General features: G+C 41.9%; 1 protein-coding gene across 1 annotated transcript in view; it reads left to right on the forward strand.

The window, feature by feature from the left end:
• Window positions 1–2,041: 2,041 nt before the first annotated feature.
• The window catches only part of LOC124615707 (lysosomal acid glucosylceramidase-like), a 121,798-nt gene continuing 106,755 nt past the window's right edge, over window positions 2,042–17,084 (forward strand). The window contains exon 1 of the mRNA XM_047143751.1: window positions 2,042–2,114. The gene's annotated coding sequence lies outside the window, so the exon portion shown is untranslated. The remainder of the gene's footprint in view (window positions 2,115–17,084) is intronic.

Below are 17,084 nucleotides of genomic sequence, written 5' to 3' on the forward strand. Positions count from 1 at the left end.
TACACATCTTTTACAAAATTCGTAACATTCTATGGCCCCTTCTGGAGGAAATAAATAAATAATATCCATCTTTTACAAAATCCAAAACATTGTATGACGTTCTGATGAATGTACGCCTATACACCACCACGAGTTGTGTATTTTTGGTACATAGGAACAGAGTTTCTCTCCTCTCCTAGACTCTTTGCGTCAAGTCTGGACTGAGTTACGTATTGTGATTAGATTTTTGCAATGTGTTATTGTAATGAGTATTGGAGCGAAACGATAAAAGGTTGAAGCAAGGTACTGTAGCAAACTTACTCCCAACCAAAGAGTCTGTTGAGCTTAATGTCACCCACGGAATGATCAGAATGTATAGTATATTACAGACTCCATGAGCAATGTGGAAAGGTTTACTCTCTAACTCATGGCTCTGGTGCAAAGTCCAGTGATCGGACAGATCATCACCTCTCTCCTCCACTTGACAACCAACTTTGGTGTAAGTTAAGTGCGATTTCCGTCTCGCATTGAAAGAGATGTGGCATAATTGTAGTGCGATTTCCGGTTTGCAATCGAAAATAAATTGCACAATTTTAGTATGATATATGCACTGTTCTCTAGCACACTGGCACGTAACTGCCCACCACTGGTTCTATCAGAAGAGAGGCCAGATATCTGAAAAGCGAAAATATATTTTGGGTTCACGGTATGTGGACAGAAAAAACACGTATATTTTATACGAATAAAAACATACATTAATAAAGCAATGTTCATTTTAATTTTCATTCAATAATCTTCCTTCAGCAGTGGAAAAATCAGTTCTATCGAAAGATAGAAACAAAGTTGTTTTTGATGTTATTTGATACTTCAAAAAAAAAAAATTACAATGGAGATTCGCTGAAGTATCTTGTAAATACAACATATGTTTGTACATACAAATTGCTCTAGCAAGCAAATGTCGACGTTATGAAATATTTGGACGAGACTTTTCCGGTTGCTTGACTTGTCATCAGTTTACCACACAAACTTTATCACGAACATATGTTATGAAGTTTTCTTTGGCCATTAATAAACTTGTCTTTGTCTATTCTGATACTGTATCCCGACATTTTGTGTCACAAATGGTATCTCATTATTTCACTTTCACCGTTCGATACTGATCTAAGCAAAGTGACGATATGTTTACGGTCTGTCTAATAACCGTGCGCTTTAAGATTGCCGTTTTGTTATCGGTGGAAATCGGCTGTCATTGCGCCCCAACAGATTGTTTCAGCTCGTCGCCAACCTTAGCTAAGTAACAATTATTTTTTGCGCCGTAGCAATACAAATTCGGATCTAGTATGAGCTATAAGCTGACTGCCCTGAGAGGAGGAGGTGGGGCTTGTTGCAGCAGCCAATGTGCTACGAGCCGATTACAAGCGTTCGCTCCCAGCAGTCTCCGCAGAAAGACCGCCTTAAACTGCGGGACAGTAGCGTGAACACGCCACAATTTCTCTTGTGGTTTAGTGGCAAAGCGCGTGCTAGAAACCAAGATGTTGCGAGATCGAATCACGGAAGTTTTCCAGTACTTCAGCTTTCTATGATGTAACGACACGTAGTTCGCCGCGCGGAGTGGCCGCAAGGTCTTAGGCGCCCTGACACGGATTGTGCGGCCCCTCCCTCGGGCATGGGTGTGTGTGTTGTTCTTAGCATAAGTTACTTTAAGTAGTGTGTAAGTCTAGGGACCGATGACCTCAGCAGTTTGGTCCCATAGAAATTCACACACACATTTTTGACACGTGGTTCGGATTCCACGTCAAACTGCGGGTCCGCTTTACCCGATGGTATGCGGTAGGTCAGGTGCATCCAAGTCGCCCAGGTGACGTCCACTTGAAAGACTTGCAACATGCCGATGAAAAACACGAAAGTATTATAATTATCTAACTTTCACCGTTCAGTTCTGGGCTAGGCAAGGTGTGTTGACATACCGTCTATACCGTCGTGTTGATGCGACTCGTGTGCGCTGCGCAGTGTGTGTGTTGCAAATATGGGCCGCAGCGCGGCGCTTTCGCTGCCCCACCTACGGAGTCACGTGCTCGCCAGTCCGCGGGAAATTAGTGCTGCGGTCCTCTAGCTGCTGGCTCGCGGCTTCTGCGGTGAGTACAGTCACAACTCAACAGGGCAACTGCGCCGTTTCAGTTTTCACAGACTAATGCCATGCATCGTCTGCAAGAGATGTAGTGAAATTCCGTTACTGCAGTCGGAAATCGCACCTACGCAGTATTGTCGTACAGTATTGATGCGAGCCGGCCGGAGTGGCCGAGCGGTTCTAGGCGCTACAGTCTGGAACGCGCGACCGCTACGGTCGCAGGTTCGAATCCTGCCTCGGGCATGGATGTGTGTGATGTCCTTAGGTTAGTTAGGTTTAATTAGTTCGAAGTTCTAGGCGACTGATGACCTCAGAAGTTAAGTCGCATAGTGCACAGAGCCGTTTGAACCAGTATTGATGCGGTGGTAGTTCATCGTTTTTGAGCCTTACTTTCTGTTAGGTCACTTCGTTTATAGAATCAACCGAGCTAGCATATTAGTAGCGTGATCGGTGGCGTTCTGTATCAGATCTTGAACTCCTTTACATCTATTGTCGACAAGCTACACAACGGTGTGTATCTTTTCTTCTTCTTCTTCTTCTTCTTCTACATTTGCTTTCTCCCGTTTCTTCTGCGGAGTCGGCATTGTTATATGGCTTGATGCAATGTTACTAGTAGTTGGTGGCCAATAGTCTTAAGACTGATTGTCGGTAATCCTCCTTATTTTTTTCTTGATTTTCCCGCCACGAGTATTACCAGTATGTGGGATTGTTCTAGGACGTAGCCTTTGGAATTTTAACGGTAAAATCTCGGCGATACACAACACCGCTCTCGTAGCGTCTTCCACTGGCCTTCCATGACCACCGCCGTAACGTTCCGGCGCTGTCTAAATGCACCCGGCATGAGCTGCTGCATTAATCCTACCTGTTATGGGACCCAATGTGACTAGCAATCCGCAAGAATCGATAGAACGAAGATTTTGTACTTACCTCATTTTTCTAACGTACTTTCAATGAATCTTAGTCTGACTGCTTTTCCTTCGAGGGCCGTACCGAGGGTGACGAAATATGCATTCCGCGAAAGTAGGAGTCACGTACACAGGTAAAGATCGCTGGAATACTGTTCGTAACCCAATACGTCTCAGTAAGATATTGCATTGTATGTCCGAAAGAACAGTGCATCGTTCTTCTTACCAACACAGGCATTGTAATATAGTATTTACCCGCCGATACCAGGCAGTGACTTTCAGTTAAAATGTCCTCCGCTATACGGGAATAATGTAATGCGGGTATAGGTTGTGACACAGAAATGACATGTGGAAGTTTGGGCCGGCCGTGAGTCGAGCACGGACAACCAAATCCTTAAACATGGCCGCTCGTGTAAAGCAGGGTTCGAGCCGCGGTCCGGCACAAATTTTCATTGTCATTTTCTGATACACCTGATGTGAACATATTTCATGTATAACGTCTTACATATTGGCATTTGTAATTCAGGTCCTAACTGCAACAATTACGTATACTTCTCACTAGCAAAGCAAACAATACGAAACAGTGTGAAGTACAACACAACAGTCAACAATAACTACCTGACACTACCGTCAGCTAGGTGGCTTTGGCTGCTGCCAAAAATAAATGACTGTCGGCCTAAATCTTCCGACGTCTAGCGATTTCTGCCGGTTCTGCACTGGGGAGCTTATCGGCCAATTTAAAGCTAACACACAGTCGCCACAAAAGTATGGAAAGAAAATTTTCAATATCTTGAGATACCAGTGCTTATATTTGACTGGAGAATTTGGCAATGTTTCGCAATTGCTAAAAATGTATGGGAGTTGTAAAAACGTCCTAATCTTCTTCTCCGCCTGCTCTCTGTCCATCTCCTCTTTTCTCCCCTTCTGTTTATCCATCTCTTCGCCCTTCTCACTGTTTACCTCTTACTCACCCCTCTCTCTGGCCGTTTTCTCCCCCTTCCTGACAATCTCATCTTCCCCCTCCCCCCTCCCCGGTCTCTCTCTCTCTCTCTCTCTCTCTCTCTCTCTCTCTCTCTCTCTGCCGCGCGGGATTAGCCGAGCGGTCTTAGGCGCTGCAGTCATGGACAGTGCGGCTGGTCCCGGCGGAGGTACGAGTCCTCCCTCGGGCATGGATGTGTGTGTTTGTCCTTAGGATAATTTAGGTTAAGTAGTGTGTAAGCTTAGGGACTAATGACCTCAGCAGTTAAGTCCCATAGGATTTCACACACATTTGAACATTTCTCTCTCTCTCTCTCTCTCTCTCTCTCTCTCTCTCTGACCTTGCCTCTTGTTTATTGTTACTGCAAACGAAACCTCAATTGGAAAATGAAGTCACATAAAATGAATGGGTAAATCAGTTGAGATCATTAATACAAGAGGTAAGGAGAGACGTCTCCAACTACTGTGAGGATAGTAGCTTCAGTGACAGTATTTCTCATAGTTTTAATCTGTGAACAGGTATGAGTGAAAAGTTTCGGATGATTAAGATATCATATTACGTTAGTATTCTGATCAAAGTCGATAAGACATAAAAACAACATTCCTCTTAACTACAACGAAGAAAACAAAACAGCACTCTGTTGTATACACAGTTTTTGTTTAAAATTATATTCGGCATTCTATACAATGCTTAGGTAATGTATAGAATGCCTGAAATCGAACGTCAAAGTAAGAAAAGATTGATATTTTATACATTGCCTAAGCAGTGTATACTTTGAGTGATTGTCTGCTAATACGTCTAATCCCGCCATTTTTTTCTCGCCACCACTGTTTGCGGTAGCGGTCGGGTCATTGTTCAAGAGCTGCGAAGACGGCGTGTTGTAGTACGACGTCCAACTATCACACCATCGATATTGCAACAATAGTCCTCCAGTGTATAGCATCTGGCTGATGTTCTACAGACGCTCTCCCATAAACCTTAGCCGTTCTTGTAACACCATATCGGAAGGGAGTGTAGTGCCAAGACAGGAATCGCGCCACGGTGACTTGTAACGACGATTCTGCGGTTAATTATCTCACGTAAGAGCCAATGCAACTAAAAACTGTGTTTTCCTACCGAAACCAGTTACCAAAAGGTAGCCTACAATGTGAAAAAGTCGAGGACTGCTACGAAGAAGGAGCCTCGGGAATATTCACTGCTGAAACACTATGACGTAATGTTCGCCGAGAGTAAGACTAAGTTGACCAGTCTTGGTAAGGAAGATACGAGTGCTGTTCAGTTTTACGTCGCGGACTCCAATATTGGACATGCTCCATAAGGCCTATTTGGCTGTTGGTCATGGAGGATGTGGTATGTTGTTGAAGCTTTCACCCAAGGATAAGAATATTATCCGTCATGATACTGAGCTGTACATTCACCTTTGTGAGCTTTGACAGAAGAAGCAAGAAGGTGTTGTGGACTAGCCAATAGTTTTTTCGGAATTCAGTTCCCGTTTTCAGGTCGATCTCATCGATTTTCAGTTCCATCGTGATAGATAGTACAATTTTATAATTGTCTACCAAGATCGTCTCACTAAGTTTGTAGTTCTCTGAAATCAAAGAGAGCGGAAGAAGTAGCCTGCAGCCTCATCGACATATTTACGTTGCCTGATAAACCAACGTCCGATAACGGCAGGGAATTTGCAAACAATTTGATAAGCAGCCTAAAGGAATATTGACCCAACTTGAAGGTCGTCCATGGCAAGACGCGCTACTCACAAAGTCAGGGCAACGTCGAAAGAGGAAAGCAGGACATTGAAAATATGCTGTGTGTTTGGATGTAAGATGAAAAAAACTAGCTGCTGGAGTGACGGATTGCGGTTCGTCCAACTTATGAAAAACAGAGCTTTTCATTCTGGGGTAACAGGTCAACATACGAAACCCTATTCGGCTGCAAAGCTAAAGTAGGTCTCTCGACGTCGTTCCTGCCTGGTGAAGCCATGATTATCTGAGATCCTTCCATTTCTGTGGTTACTGAAAATCCTTCTTTTTCTGATATCTATTGCGCCGGCTGAAAAGAAACTAGCGACGCTCATACTTCTCAAAAGTGTGGCTGCAACGTTCATGCCATCTCTGGACATTTTGCTAAAGACGACGACGGCAAAGAACTGTTAAAACCTGTGTTGTCCTTTCCTGACTCACACTATGTTGGCCGTTGTTATGAACGTGACGGAAGATGGCTTTTACCGACTTCGAACTAGCGAAGGATTCTTGAAGCAGCTCTGAGTAAGATCAGTATTCACCTGACCACGAAATACCTCTTCGATCTGCAACTGCTTCTCGGTCCACAGGAAGCGGCCAAAGAATCGTCAGGTGTACGTGCAACACGAAACGCCAAAATATGAGGTGCCTTTGTGTCTAGAAGAAAATTAAGTGCGATTCATAAAGTCATTCTAGCCTTCCCTGCTGCAACTAGTAGGCCACGCCAGTTCTGCTTTGTGTTTTACCGGTAACAATATTCTGTTCGCATTCTTCTTTAAGTCGAGAAATGTATTTACAAGATCAAATTGCCAAAACCTAATTTTTTTGTGTGACGAATACAAGTGAGCATTTATTGTAACAAGCTCTTCCATCACAGTTCTGGTTTCACTGTTTTCCGGTAAAATTATCCTGTGTTTCATTTCGTAATGCGTATTAATTAATAAAGGCTTCTCATCTTGTGCCCTTTTAAAATTTGCTTAAATGGTACTAGTCATTCTGAGTAATGCCTAGGAATTGTATAGAATGCCTAGGAAAAGTATTTAACATTTTCACAAGATCCTTATGCGAGGGTTGGAACTTGAAAAGTGGCAACTATTTATTCACAACCGATACAAAGGAGTTACGTGTTTGTACCTGTTACTGTCCTTCAAAGTAGTCACCAGTGTTGTGTAGAACCCGTTGCCAGCGATGTGGAAGGCACAGTATATCGTTAGCAGAGCCTGTTCTGTTGATGGTGCTAATGGAGCGGTCTACTGTCTGTTGATTCTCTGGAATAGTTCTGAAACGAATGCCACGAAGTGATTCCTTCATCTTCGGAATCAAATCAAAGTCACGAAAACTTAAGTCCGGGGAGTATGGTGGGTGGTACAGTACTTCCCAGTCCCATCGACCGAACAGAGCAGCCACAGCTTGCGCTGTATGCGCCCGCGCATTGTCGTGCAAAATGATGGGTGGATTGCGCAGAAAGTGTCGCCGCTTCTTTCGCAAAGCTGGTCGCAGGTGATACTCCAAAAACGAACAGTAATACCGTGCATTGACGGTCTGCAGTGGAGGAACGTAATGCGTTAGGATAACACCATCACAGTCGTACACGAGAATCACCATAACTTTAGACCACTTCATTCGCACCATCAACAGAACAGGCTCTGCTAACGAAATACTACGCCTTCCACATCGCTGGCAAAGGGTTCTGCACTACGCTGGTGATTACTTTGAAGGACAGTAACAGTTGTAAACATGTAACTCTTTTATATCGGTTGTGAATAAATAGTTGCCACTATTTAAGTTCCAACCCTCGTATTTCATAGTTTGCCCATAACCATCACGCATTCTATACATCATCTAGGCATTCTATAGAATACCGGGATTTGACACTATCCCGGTAAGGAGAAAGAACATGTGTGGAAGAAACGATTTGTCTGATTATCTAAATGCCCTGATATCTGAGTTAAAACCGACTACGAGAAAGAGAATGAAGCAGCACATTTCCACATCACAGCACTTTCTTTCTCGCAGCCAGTTTTAATATAACATCTTTTCATTGTCGTTTAAAGAAAATATGTAGCCTCCTTTAACACAATACATTTTTATTGTCGTTTAAAAAAATGTATAGCTTATGACCGTCTGAATGTTAGTAAAGTATTGCGTAACAGTATCAGTTAAAACGGTCAATAATTATTCGAGATCTTTGCTAACAGCGTTTCCCCTATATATATATAAAATGTATATTTATATAGGTCTATCACACATATTTAAAAAACATACCATTAAAGTCCATTTGAATGTTTATTAGAGTATGATGTGAAATGAAATAAATTGGTCAAGAACTTTTCGTTATTTTTGCTAAGAGCGTTTCCCCCTTACGTATTATATAAATGTTTATTTGAAGTATGTATTCAAAATATATGCATCTGTCGGAAAGTTTATTGGAAATGGAATAAAAATACAAAAAAGACAAGAATCTTTAGAGATATTTACTAACAACGTTTACCCTTTATGTATTACATGTATTTATGTACCATATATATTAAAAATGTGTAGCCTGTGTCTGTCCGGCCGGCCGGTGTGGCCGTGCGGTTAAAGGCGCTTCAGTCTGGAACCGCGTGACCGCTACGGTCGCAGGTTCGAATCCTGCCTCGGGCATGGATGTGTGTGATGTCCTTAGGTTAGTTAGGTTTAATTAGTTCTAAGTTCTAGGCGACTGATGACCTCAGAAGTTAAGTCGCATAGTGCTCAGAGCCATTTGAACATTTTTTTGTGTCTGTCCGAATGTTTATTTATTAGAGTATCGTGTAAAATTTTGAAGTAAATCGGTGAAGAATTTTTTGAGGTTTTTGTTAACAATCTTTCCCTTTTATGTTCTATATATACATGTATGTACCACATACAAAAATAAGAGTATCATGTTAAAATTTGCACTAAGTTGGTCAAGATATTTTCGAGATTTTTGCCTACAACGTTTCCCCTTTATGTATTAAATATGTATTTATATGCTACACATGTTTAAAAAATATGCAGCTTATGTCCGTATGAACGTTTTTAGTGTATCGTGAAAAATTTGAAGTAAATCGGCTAAGTAATTTTCGAGATTTTTGGTAACAACTTTAATCAAGGATTTACCTTAAGTGTATTATTAGAGAATTGTGTAAAAGTTTGAAGTAAACCGATCAAGAACTTTCGGAGATCTTTGTTAGCTACGTTACCCTTTATATAGTGCATATATATTTATATACTATATATAAACTGAAGAGCCAAAGAAAGTAGTACACTTGCCTAATATCGTGTAGCACGCAAAAGTGCCGCAACACGACGTGGCGTTGGCTCGACTGATGTCTGAAATAGTGCTGGAGGTAATTAACACCATGAATCCTGCAGGATTGTCCACAAATCCGTTAGAGTACGAGGAGATCGAGATCTCCTCTGAACAGCACGTTGCAAGGCATCTCATATATGCTCAATAATGTTCATGTCTGGGGAGTTTAGTGGCCAGTGGAAGTTTTTAAATTCAGAAGAGTGTTCCTGGAGCCACTCTGTAGTAATTCTGGAAGTGTGGGGTGTCGCATTGTCGTGTTAGAATTGCCCAAGTACCTCTGATTGCACGATGAACATGAATGGATGCAGCTGTCACCTGTCAGAGTCGTATCTAGACGTATCATGGGTCCCATATCGCTCCAACTCCATACGCCCCACGCCATTTCAGAGCCTCTACCAGCTTGAACAGTCCCCCTTGACATGTGGGGTCCATGGATTCATGTGGTTGTCTCCATATCCGTACACGCCCATCCGCTCGATACAGTTTGAAACGAGACTCGTCCGACCAGGCAACACTCTTCCAGTCATCAACAGTTCAATGTCAGTGTTGACGGGCCAAGCCGAGGCGTAAAGCTTTGTGTCGTGCAGTCATCAAAGGTACACGAGTGGGCCTTCTGCTCCGAAAGCACATATCGATGATGTTTCGTTGAATGGTTCATACGCTGACTCTTGTTGATGGCCCAGCATTGAAATCTGCAGAAATTTGCGAAAGGGTTGCCCTTTTGTCACGTTGAACGATTCTATTCAGTGGTCGTTGGTCCCGTTCTTGCAGGGTCTTTTTCCGGCCGCAGTGATGTAGGAGATTTGATGTTTTACCGCATTCCTGATGTTCACGGTACACTCGTGAAATGGTCATATGGGAAAATCCCCCCTTCATTGCCATCTCGGAGATGCTTTGTCACATCCAACACCACATTCAAACGCACATAAATCTTGATAACCTACCATTGTATCAGCAGTGACCGATCTAACAACTGCACCAAACATTTGTTGTCTTACATAGGTGTTGCCGACCGCAGCGTCGTATTCTGCTTGTGTTTGAATACGCATGCCTATACCAGTTTCTTTAGAGCATCAGTGTATTAAAAAAATTCGTATCCTATGTCTGTCCGAACGTTTACTAGAGGATTTACTAGAGGGTAGTGTAAAAATTTGAAGTAATTCAGAGAAGCACTTTTGGACAATTTTCGTAACAACGTTTGACTTTTATGAAGTATGTATATATTTATATACAATTTATATTTTATAAAGAAAGTGCATATATCTGTCCTTACGTTTATTCGAGTATCGTGTAAAAATTGTAAATAATTTCGTCAAAAACCATTCGAGATTTTTGTGAACAACCTTTCTCATTTCGACAGTGTACATATACACCTAAACTCAACTCCCTCGAACAGGCCATGAATGCGCAACGGTACCGACCTACCGCTGTGTCATTCTCAGCCCACAGACGTCACTGGATGCAGATATGGAGGGGCATGAGGTCAGCACACCGCTCTCCCGGCCGTATGTTAGTTTACGACACCGGAGCCGCTACTTCTCAATCAAGTATCTCCTCAGTTTGCCTCACAGAGGCTGAGTGCACCCCGTTTGCCAACAGCGCCGGCAGACCGGATGGTCTCCTATCCAAGTGCTAGCCCAGCCCGACAGCACTTAACTTCGGTGATCTGACGGGAACCGGTGTTACTATTGCGGCAACGCCGTTGGCACTTATACATCATATTACATATTTTTAAAAATGTATAGCGTATGTCTGTCCGAACATATATACCGGGTGATCAAAAAGTCAGTATAAATTTGAAAACTTAATAAATCACGGAATAATGTAGATAGAGAGGTAAAAAATTACACACATGCTTGGAATGACGTGGGGTTTTATTAGAACCAAAGAAAAAAAGTTCATAAAATGTTCGACAGATGGCACTGGACAGCAAAACGTCAGTGACTGCGCATGACAATCATGTATAAAAAAGGAGCTGTAATGAGAATCAGATGCGCCAGCAGTCGCAGCATGTTGACGTTACTTGAAAAGGCGCTTTTAGTGAAGCTGTATTATCAGAATGGGGAATGTGCTAGTTCAGCGTTACGATTCTATCGCCATAGGAAGGTGATTCTAACGGGTAAAGGTCCGTTGACAAATTCAGCTGTGGCGAGAATGATTTCGAAGTTCGAAGCCACAGGTTGTTTGGACGGTAGACCACGTAGTGGCCGACCGAGCAAAAGGCGTAATGCTGCTGAGACAGTTCAGGAAGAAACGGAGACTGTAGCGGGTTCGTCTATGCACGGGGAAGTCAGCGCTCGTGCAGCCGCACGTCGCACCGGCATTCCTTCACTACTGTTTGGTTGGCACTGAGGCGTACCCTCCCATGCTATCCGTTCAAAATCCATTGGCATCATGAACTATTACCTGGCGATTTAATGAAGCGGAGGGCATTTGTGATGTGGGCGTTTCAAAAGATGGCGAAAGATGACGATTGGTTAAGTAACTTGTTGTGGACCGACGAAGCTCATTTCACGCTCCGAGGGTCTGTCAACGCCCACAACTGCAGAATTTCGGCTACCGAAAATCCTAGAGCTGTCGTGGAAACTCCATTGCACGACGAGAAAGTCACGGTATGGGTTGGATTTATCACATCTATCGCTATCGGGCCTTTTTTCTGGGGGGAAATGCTTGACTCTTGTGAGAAGTACACCGATATGTTACAGAATTGCATCATCCCCAACCTGGGTGATAAACACCTGCTGGAACGTACGATGTTTATGCAGGATGGCGCTGCACCCCATATTGCCAGACGCGTGAAAGATCTCTTGCGCGCGTCGTTTGGTGATGATCGTATGCTCAGCCGCCACTTTCGTCATGCTTGGCCTCTCAGGTCCCCAGACCTCAGTCCGTGCGATTATTGGCTTTGGGGTTACCTGAAGTCGCAAGTGTATCGTGATCGACCGACATCTCTAGGGATGCTGAAAGACAACATCCGACGCCAATGCCTCACCATAACTCCGGACATGCTTTACAGTGCTGTTCACAACATTATTCCTCGACTACAGCTATTGTTGAGAAATGATGGTGGACATATTGAGCATTTCCTCTAAAGAACATCATCTTTGCTTTGTCTTACATTGCTATGCTAATTATTGCTATTCTGATCAGATGAAGCGCCATCTGTCGGACATTTTTTGTACTTTTGTATTTTTTTGGTTCTAATAAAACCCCATGTCATTCCAAGCATGTGTGTCAATTTGTACCTCTCTATCTACATTATTCCATGATTTATTCAGTTTTCAAATTTACACTGACTTTTTGATCACCCGGTATAATCAAAATATGTAGCCTTTGTGAGTCCGGAAGTTTATTAGAATCGGTCATAATCAAAATATGTCGCCTTTGTGAGTCCGGAAGTTTATTAGAATCGGTCAATAACTTACCGAGATTTTTGCTAAAAACATTTCCTCTTTATACAGTACATGTATATTTAAACACCATTCACATATAATGTGTATGTGTATGTAGCCTTTGCCCACCCGATCGTTTATTAGAGTATGGCGTGAAAATTTGAAGTAAAACGGTCAAGAACTTTTCGAGATTTTTAGTTAAACAACGACTTGTCTTTACACAGTGAGATGACAAGAGTCATGGACATATACGGATGGCGGTGGCACCTCGTACACATGGCACAAAAGGGCAGTGCATTTTCGGAGCTGTCATTTGTACTCAGGTGATTTACGTGAAAAGGTCTGTGGCGTGATTATGGTCGCACGACGGGTTAACAAACATTGAACGCGGGATAGCAGTTGGAGCTACGCTCGTGGGAAATTCGATATCCTCAGTGTCAAGAGTGTGCGGAGAATGCCTAATTTCAGACATTTCTGTCACCACAGACAACGCAGTGGCCTCTGGCATTCTCGACAGAGCGGCGTTTGCGTAGATTTGTCATCGCTAACAGACAAACAAAACTGTATAAAATAACTGCAGAAATAATTGTAGGACGTATGACGAACGTATCCTTTGGCGTAGTGCGGCGAAATTTGGTGTTAAGGAGACCACACCGTGGTTCAGGTCGAAAAAAATCGATTTCCGGTTTTCATCTTGTTTCGATAGATTAAGGTTTTATTTAAGTACTCTGAATAGGATTTTGCTGATTTTTTTTTTTTTAGAGCATTTAAAGAGCATTTTCCTACCACGTGTGTTTATGCGCCACGTCCACTTTTCTGTCACCCACTTTTCTGCATATATTTTAGATCTTTATATCCCCTACATTGCGCGTTAGGGATTTTTTTTTACTCCCGAGTGTGTTGGCTATCCTTGGAATGCAACGGTCGGTATTCTTTTGTTTCTGCTGTTTGTAAACAATACGCTTTCAAACACGCGGTTAGTTTTGTTCAAGTGTGATTGCGAGTAGTTGTTATAGAAAACTTGCAGGCATGCTATGAGCAGGCAATTAGGAGAAATAAAGAAAATCTGGAGTCAATGAAGAGAGATGTTTGGGCCATATTCCTCCTCTACTGATGATAAGTCATGTCATGGATTTTGTCCATCAGGAGAAAATTCGTGGTGCAAATACAATAGGGCTCAGGCAACTGGAGAATCTTATTCTCACCAGCGTTCTGTTCCTGCTGCTGTTATTACAGCAATTAAACCTATTTGCAGGGACTTGGCACATCCTGACATTCTAAGGAAATGTCTGCGTGGGCAGACACAGAACCCAAATGAATGTTTCAGCAACATAATTTGGAACAGCCTTCGTAAAATTGTATTTGTAGGCATGCATACAATGAAACTAGGAGTTCATGATGCTGCTATTACATTCAACTGTGGTAATATTTGAAAGTGTTGGGTACTGTAAAAGCTGGGAATGATCACCGGGCTGCAACATTGCGATAAAATGAGGATAGCCGATGCAGACAGGTCTGCATCTAACATGGCCAAGAAAGCAAGACAAACATCCATGAAGGTGAAAAAGAAGCTGGAGGATTTGCTAGAGGCCAAAGAAGGGCCATTATATGCAGCAGGACTGTTTTAGTTAACTGTAAGTACCAAATTTCAAAAGTTTTTTCTTTAAAGTCAATTTCCCGCATTTTCAGTACATGTGCCCCATTATATCAGAAACTATCATAGATAAATGAAAGAAATTTTCAGAGACTCTGCTGAAACCTTGCCGTCTCCTCTATACCTCTTTTGTTAATGATAACCTTCCCATTTACAATAAACTATGAAACCTTTCCTTAGGATTTCTATCCCTTGCTTAATAATAACAAATGAAATCTTCCCTTTGAAATTTATTCTCTTTCTCTATCTTCGCATACAAATTTAATTGCTGCTTATTAAAAGTGATTTTCTGATTATTTCGACGAAACATAGAATGTGTCGTCGTCGTGGCCCTCAATAACCCAAAACTGTTCCTTACCTTTTTTACTGTTACTGGATCGCCATCTGACTGCTACATCGAACTGCGACATGAATATACTTACTCTGTTTTACTATATTCTATTAGCTGCTGGTGGGCTTTCATAATAAGTCGCTGTATTTATTACCAATGCTGACGCTATTCTTTAATAGCAAAGCTGACGTTATTCTTTCATTAATTTGACTGAAGTTACGTAATTCATAGTTAAACTTTTTCTTGACAACAATAAAATTTTGCAAAGTTTTACGTTGATGGTTTTTGGGATGGATTATAATTAGAAATGCAATATTGCTGGCAAAAGTTAATTATATTATGAATGAAATGATTTTACAAACGTTCAAATGGGGCTTACTTTTTACAATAATCTTACAACTACCAATGCGCAAACATACCTTCAGTAGTCTTGAGTTTCTCAAAAAATTAATTCAATAATATTAGTTCCTCTTATCATAATAGTTAGCTGATGTCTCTGTACATCCGTTTATAATCTCTTGTAAATCATAGGTAGTGGCTGGCAGGCACACCGCTCCTCTCAACCTCTCGCTTCAGACCTGCTACCGACTCGCTTCACTTCTCGCTTACTACTGACATCCTACGAACGCTAAAGTGCGGTCTCTCCTGCCAACAATGCTTTCTGGTACAGATAATCCCTGCTACCACAATTATTTCCAACATGACAAATATTAATTATTCCTACTTAATCCTATTAATAAAATATAAACATATTTCATAAACTGTGATTTGCCAATAGACAATAGAAATATACACGTCTTACACTGCATAACATAAAAAGCCACCTCTGGTACTACTTTCATTAATATTCCCCCATTAGGAAGTTCACAAAAAATATTTTCTGCAGAAAAAACTTAAAATTTTTTGTTAATAAATTTAATAAAGTTTTTCTTAAAATCTATAAAATGGATAAAGTAGATTTTAGTGCAGTTGACTATATTAGCATCATGTAACATACAGTAAAAATATTAAGGTCCTGCATCAAATAGTTTTTCTCAGAAATGGGTTAAATACTAGCATAAATTAACATGGGTTAGATGGATGGGCAGGGTGTGGTTCCCTTAATGAGCTATGGCAGCAGACGAACAAGGCGAGTGCCTTTGCTAATAGCACATCGATTGCAACGCCTCTCCTGGGCTCGTAAACATACCGGTTGGTCCGTAGACGACTGGAAAACTGTGGTCTGGGCCGATGAGTCCCGATTTCAGTTGGTAAGAGCTGATAGTAGGGTTCGAGTGTGAGGCAAACCCCACGAAGACATGGACCCAACTTGTCAACAAAAAATGGTTCAAATGGCTCTGAGCACTATGGGACTTAACTTCTGAGGTCATCACTCCCCTGGAACTTAGAACTACTTAAACCTAACTAACCTAAGGACATCACACACATCCATGCCCGAGGCAGGATTCGAACCTGCGACCGTAGCGGTCGCGCGGTTCCAGGCTGTAGCGCCTAGAACTGCTCGGCAGCCCCGGCCGGCACTTGTCAACACGGCACTGTGCAAGGTGCTGTTGGCTCCATAATGGTGTGGGCTGTGTATACATGGAACGGATTGGGCCCTCTTGTAGAGCATTCTGAACAATTCGGGCGAGTGGTTTGGCCAGCCAGACCGACCGACACAAATTCCATGGAACATTTTTGGGACATAATGGAGAGGTCAGTTCTGGCACAGAATCCTTCACATGCAAACCTTTTGCAATTAGGGAGAGCATCGAGGCAACATGACTGAATATTTCTGCAGGGGGCTTCCAACGACTTGTTGAGTTCGCGCCACGTAGTTTTTCTGCACTGCGCCAGGCAAAAGGAGGTCCGACACAATAGTAAGAGAGATCCCATAACTTTTGTCACCTCAGCGTGTAGTAACATAAGATCTGAGTAGATTCCTTCAGTTCAGATCTGTTCATCTCTGTTTTGAAAACAATTGTCAGTAGTGAAGACAGAAAGTCGATTCTCATAATTTTAAATACAATAATACAAGTGTTAAATCAAGCACTGGTATAAATTTTATAGCAGATAATTACTTTTTTAGAATATTAATAATTTAGACTAACAAATTTGTGACGAGCAATCACTCTCGTCTTTATTTTGTTAAGTAAATCATTTTACCTTGGTTTTGTGGTGGGTTATTTTCTTAAATGCTTTTTCGCGTTCGAGGTATTACCCGAAGACTTCAAAGTTTGAACCACTTTTTGCACTTCACTTCATTATTACCCAGTTTATCAAAATGCTACCAAATTTCTCTTTTGGTAGGCTCCATTCTGTCTGATGATTCAGTAGTTCTTGGGGTCAAACTAGTTTAAACAACAGTAGAAAAACAAGAAAGTCTAATCGTGAAAAGAACGGATTTCTAAGTGAACAAACTGCGAATGAAACGTTGCCAAAGTTGGCGAAGCATCGCATGTGTTTTTCGCTCGCATGCACGCCGCGCGTTCAGTTGTTCAAAATATAGAAACTGAGTCACACGTCCAAACGTTTGGGAAAATAATAAAAATGTAGTAAATCATTACTAGGATCATTCAATACGATACCTGCTATAAAGTACCAATATGAGTAAAACTATTCAGTTGGATAGTATCGAGGAAAAAAGTACGAGTATCGAGATCAAAGTACTGGATACCGAAGGTC

The sequence above is a fragment of the Schistocerca americana genome, chromosome 5, assembly GCF_021461395.2.
Source record: "Schistocerca americana isolate TAMUIC-IGC-003095 chromosome 5, iqSchAmer2.1, whole genome shotgun sequence".
In the NCBI taxonomy this organism is placed as follows: domain Eukaryota; kingdom Metazoa; phylum Arthropoda; class Insecta; order Orthoptera; family Acrididae; genus Schistocerca; species Schistocerca americana.